Consider the following 6,000-nt stretch of genomic DNA (forward strand, 5'->3'; position numbering starts at 1 on the left):
GGGATAGCACCAGCACCAGCCACTCCTGACCAAGTGGGAGCCCTCTGACCAAAGCGGCCACCAAGGATGGCATGACCATGAAAAGGTTCAAGAGAAACAAGTTCATGCTCCCTGAAGAAGGCTGAGGTTGGCAAGCCCTGTCAGACAGCGGCTGCATCTCTCCAGGGGTCAGGGCTGCCTAGTGCTGCTGACAGTATGACAGCACCACAGTGTGTTTGCCTTCCCCCGCTGCAGCTAATGCTCCCTCTCGTCCTTCCCAACCCAGAGCACTCTGCAGAGAGTGGCTGCAGAAAGGCACGAATGCTCAGAGGCTCTTGCACAGGACTTGCGTGGCCTGGGGGGGACACAGCTCCTTGAAATATGGGTCAGGGCATGTAGAAGGACCCCAGTGGGCACCTTCTAGGCTGGGTATCCTTTCAAGGATGCTGCTGCAGCACAGGCTCTTCTGATGAATTTCAAGGTAGCATTAAAGGGCCTTCTGTGTAAAAAAATACAATACCATATAACAACGCAACAGATACATATTCTCTGCAACACATTTTCATATTGTTTGCATGCTCTTATGTGATTGTATGTGAATAAAGATATTTTGCACTGATTCCACTAAGAATTGTGCCACTGGATTAATGGCAATAAGATCAAAGTAATAAGCCTTAAATAGATTTTTAACATTTTAGATTTGTTGATTAAGGTTGTTAGGGGATTAGAAACAAGTTTAAGTCACTTAGGGAAAACGATCTTAATTTCTGTTTAGAAATAGATTCAGGTAAATAATTCCTTTCGCTTCAGGAATCATGGAAAAATTTGAGTCAGGCTGTTATTAATTTCCTTTCCTTCTTCACCTCAACATCTTAGAAGGGTACAAATTTATATATTCCTGCAGCAAACATTATGTTGGAGAGCTCCTCATGCCCTGTAAAAAGCATATTGTTTTCCACTGCCCAAGCACCAAGTCTGTACTTCAGGAATTCACATCCTTCCTGAGATAACTGGGTTTTGTTATCAAGTCATGCGTGTATATTTTTATATTCTATAAAGCACATCAGTATATATCTCAGCCTCTGTGAATTTGTTTAAATGTTGGGAAATCGAAGAGACAGTCACAGGACCTGCCTACTGATTAATTTGACTTTACCTGATTGTGGGTGATTTAATCCCTCTATTGATGAGGGGGGAGCCAAGGGAAATTTGACAACAAAGTGAGGTCCCAAAAACATGTCATGTAAGTGAATGCAACTCCATGTGCCAAGTACTGTGCAATTCTCTGGATTCAGGCACAGAACTCATATAAGTGGACACTGTGCACTAGGGATTAGGTTGCTTTTGTTAGTAGCACATGTAAATCGGAACTTTTCTCAAATGGCAACAAAATTAAAATTAGGAAATGCAAGAAGATCAAACATCTGTATCTGAAAAAATAGTTTATGATATTGTTTGTCTTCTTCTCGATTTTCAGTGTAATATATTCCATGGATTTTCCTTTTCCAGAATGCAACATTGAGTCAAAACTTAGCTTTCTGGGAGAGGGAAGGAGGGTAGGGGAAAGTAGACAGGAAAGGAAAACAGCCATAATGATACAAAGCAAGAACTCCTTTAATAAAATAAAACAATAATAAAATAAAACAGTCTAGAGCTAACGTGCATACATATGCTCTGTGCATCTATACACTGATGTGCATATATATCTGTTTTCCTAATGCCTCCACTGACTGTATATAGATCACATGTGGAGGCAGGGGGGGAAACACATGGAGGACAATGGGTGCTCTTTTTTCAGTTTGGTGCCTGGAATGTAATAGGATTTTGTGGAAATAAATCCTGACTTTGATGTTACATGCAATCTTCTAAACAGCGTAATTTCTTCTAAATGCTCAGTTAAGTAACCAGAGCAGATACTTATTTTATTCATCCCACTCACTAAATCATAATTTAGATTCCTGCAAGGGGTGTATGGGAAACTATTTCTGAACACTAAAGCCAGAGAAAACAAAGCAACAACACAGTATTAGTAGCTGAGAAGTTTCTCACAACTTTTCTTCATATAAAGCTGGAAAGACAAGATATATTAGAGTCTGTCTCATTAAAGCAAATATTTAACATCAAGTCAAACGAACTGCATGGGAATATGGTTTGTCCAAAGTGACTGTGTTCTCATTGCTTGCTATGAAGATCATTTCTGATGCACTGGCCTGACAAGTTATATTTGCATTGGACATGATGCCAGGTTTTAGTGATGCATTTATCAGTTCTTGAGGCAAGTTAAGCAATGGACCATGAAACATTGCAGCTTACTCACAACCACTGAGCCAAAGTAATGAAAAAGTTTCTAAAGCTGTCCCTAAATGGACTATCAAAATAAACAGAATAAGCACCATGAAGAACAGAGTGGGTTTGTTCCTTTTTTTATTTCATTCTGAAAATTAAACTTGTTTAATGCTTTCTATACAAACAAGGGTTAAAATCTCAGTGTTGAGTCTAGATACAAAAAGTGATGCTAGACACGGGTTTTTGTTTTATTTTTTTTAAATCTCAGAGATTCCTTTCAAAACCTTTGTTTTAAAATCTGGTCTTCTTAATGGCATCTGTAGTAAAGCAATGTTTGTGTGTTGTGGGTCAACAGCTGGCTGCAAGGTGCCTACCCAGCCGCTCTCACCCTCCCTTCTCAGCAGGACAGGGGAGAAAATAAGATAGAAAAGCTCATGGGTCAAGATAAGGACAGGGAGATTGCTCACCAATTACTGTCACAGGCAAAACAGACTCAACTTGGGGAAATTAATTAATTTTATTGCCAATTATAACAAAGTAGGATAGTGAGAAAGAAAAACAAAACTAAAACCACCTTCCTTAACCCCTCCTCCTTCCCAGGCTCAACTTCACTCCTGACTCTTCCACCTCCTCAAGCGTTTTTTGCCCTTTCTTAAACATGTTATCACAGAGGCACCACCACCCTGGCTGACAGGCTCAGCCATGCCCTGCGGTGGGTCCATTGGAGCCAACTGGAACCGGCTGGAACCGGCTGTGTGAGGCACGGGGTGGCCCCGGCCTCTCCTCACAGAGACTGGCACCGCAGCCCCCACTGACAGCACCCGGGCACCGACATCCCATACACTGTGGTTGGTTTAAGACACATGAAAACCGGTTATTTAAATCTTATTTACAACTTTAAGGAAGAAGTGTGAAATCATGTTAATTTACATCTCCTCTAAGTTATTTTAAGACTTTAGATGTGTCCAAAGACCTTCAGAGAGGTCTGTGAAACAGGAAACTGCCAGGAGTTGCAAACACAGGCCTGGCACACCCACAACACCTAAACTGTACACAGATTTTACTGAGAACGGGCCCATATAGCTTCTCTTGGTGCAAAAAGCTGCATTTTTCAGAGGAGAGGAAAGTCCTATAGGACATCCGTGACACAAAGTGGGGGTTCAGAGGGACAAATGGGAAAAACAGTACCTCAGGAGGACAAGGGGAAACATTTTTATGTTACTAACTTTCTACTTTCTGTCCAGGCCATGAGGAGCAAACACATCTCGGACAGCTGTTACTAAAACCAGGAGCTCTTCAGAGAGCAGAGCTTTGCAGGGCTATAACATTTTACCATGTGGGTTTGGATGGTTGAAATACAAGTCCTATCCACTTTGCAAGGTTTATTAAAAACACTGTACTTTCAGAGGAGGAGTTGCCCTCTGCAAGTCACTCCCAAGTCGAAGAATCTGATGATCCTTCCAGGATATTCATCTTTCATTAAGCTCTCAGAGTCTACTGTAGGTACAGATACTTTTCCAGAGGCATACGAGCTAGGAGTATGGTAATAGAATCACAGAAGCATAGAATGGTTTGGGTTGGAAGGGACCTTTAAAGCTCATCTAGTCCAAATCCCCTGCAATAAGCAGGGACATCTTCAACTAGATCAGGTTGCTCCGAGCCCAGTCCAACCTGACCTTGAATGTTTCCAGGGACGGGGCATCTACCACCTCTCTGGGCATATATAACAGTCTACTTCAACTTTCATAAAAAAGCTATTCACCTTCTATATACAAAGAAGTTTCAGTAAATGAATATATTTGCACTTTAAGAAAGGAGAATGAGCAAAATTTTCACACAATTACAAATATGCTTGATTAATTGCAACCTATGGAAATACCATTTCTTATCAAGAGGCCTACTATAATTAAACATTCCTTCGTGACATCCATGCTACATATCCAAAAGTACAGACATTTTTTTTCCAATTCCAAGGCAGACTTTTTTGCCTCACATCTTCCCAGCATTAATGCAAACTCACAGACAGTCCAGTCACCTCCGAAGAGGTAAAAAGTCAATAAGCAGAACAGCCTAGGCCAGTCTCTGGTCTATGCTATCGTTATGTCCTCTGTGGCACTACAAGAGCCGCTCGGAGCTGGAGCAGAGTGGAGTATCCGTTACCCCCCAAAGCCAGAAATCTGGTGGCTGGACACAGCAGCGAGGGCAGGGCTTGGCTCAGCCTGTGGTCTGGGGCAGCACCCAGGGAGCAAAGCAGAGCTCCGGCCCAGAGGAACTACTTCTTTTACATGCTGCTTCACTGCAAATGGTCCCATAAACCTGTGCAAGGATTCCGTCTCTGCCTCCACAATGGCGCCCTTCTCTCGCTGGCTGCTGGGTGCATGCCTGCCTGTGCACCCACCATCCTGGCGCACAGCGTGGCACAGTCAGCAGAGGTGCTACATCACCAAGGAGGAGGATGGTAGTTTCTACTGCTGGGTTGTTTTTTTTATGCACAGCTACGTGTGGCTTTTAGAGCATTGTTATCAGGGATGTCACCAAGAGACTACCAAGCCTCATACACTCCACTGACTATACTCCGCTGGTGTTGTTTCACGTGGGCACCAGGGATACAGACGGGACCAGTCTCGGGAGTATCAAGAAAGATTACAGAGCCCTGGGAATGGCAGTAAAGGACTCTGGAGTGCAGGTCGTTTTTTTCATCAATCCTCCCGGTCAAAGGGAAGGGGTTTGAAAGGGCCAGTCAAATCTGGTGTATCAACAGATGGTTACAGGACTGGTGCCACAGCCAAGGGTTTGGCTACTTAGACCATGGGACTTGCTTTGAGAAACCTGGTCTACTGGGAATTATAGGGTCCCTCTGTCAGAGAAGGGGAAGAGCATCTTTAGTCATAGGCTTGCCGAGCTGGTGAACAAGGCTTTAACCTAAAGGTGCCGGGGGAGGAGAACCTCAATCCATCCCAGTCCTACCAGTTTGATGCCAGTACCAGCAACAGATGCCCAAAGCCTGGAGAGGGATCATGGGTCAGCGGGAGAGCACCTGAAGAGCAGCACAAAGGAATTCCAGCCACTCCAGACAGTAAGTCGGCTTCACTGGGGGTCCAAATTAAATGCCTCTATGCAAATGCACGTAGCATGGGGAATAAACAAGAGGTGTTAGAGGCATGCGCACGCCTGCAGGGCTATGATCTTATTGGCATCATGGAGATGTGGTGGGATGGCTCCTATGACTCAAGTGTTGGAATGGAATGATACAGGCTCTTTAGGAAGGACAGGCAGGGGAGACAAGGAGGGGGTGTCACCCTCTATGTCAATGAACAGCTGGAATGCATGGAGCTCTGCCAGGGATGGATGAGGAGCCAATCGAGAGCTTATGGGTCAGGATTAAAGGGAGGGCAGGGACAGGTGACATTGTAGTGGGGGTCTGCTACAGGCCACCCAACCAGGAAGACCGAGCAGGTGAGGCCCTCTACAGACAGATAGGAGCAGCCTCATGTTCACAAGCCCTGGTCCTCAGGGGGGACTTCAACCACCCCGATATCTGTTGGAGGGACAACACAGCAGGCCATAGGCAATCCAAGAGGTTCCTGGAATGCGTTGATGATAACTTCCTTCTCCGAGTGATAGAGGAGCCAATGAGGAGAGATGCTATGCTGGATCTTCTTCTCACCAACAAGGAGGGGCTGGTGGGGAATGTGAAGCTCAAGGGCAGCCTTGGCTGCAGTGACCATGAAATGG

The sequence above is a fragment of the Haliaeetus leucocephalus genome, unplaced genomic scaffold (genome assembly GCF_000737465.1).
Source record: "Haliaeetus leucocephalus isolate CR32 unplaced genomic scaffold, Haliaeetus_leucocephalus-4.0 Scaffold555, whole genome shotgun sequence".
Taxonomy (NCBI): Eukaryota; Metazoa; Chordata; class Aves; order Accipitriformes; family Accipitridae; genus Haliaeetus; species Haliaeetus leucocephalus.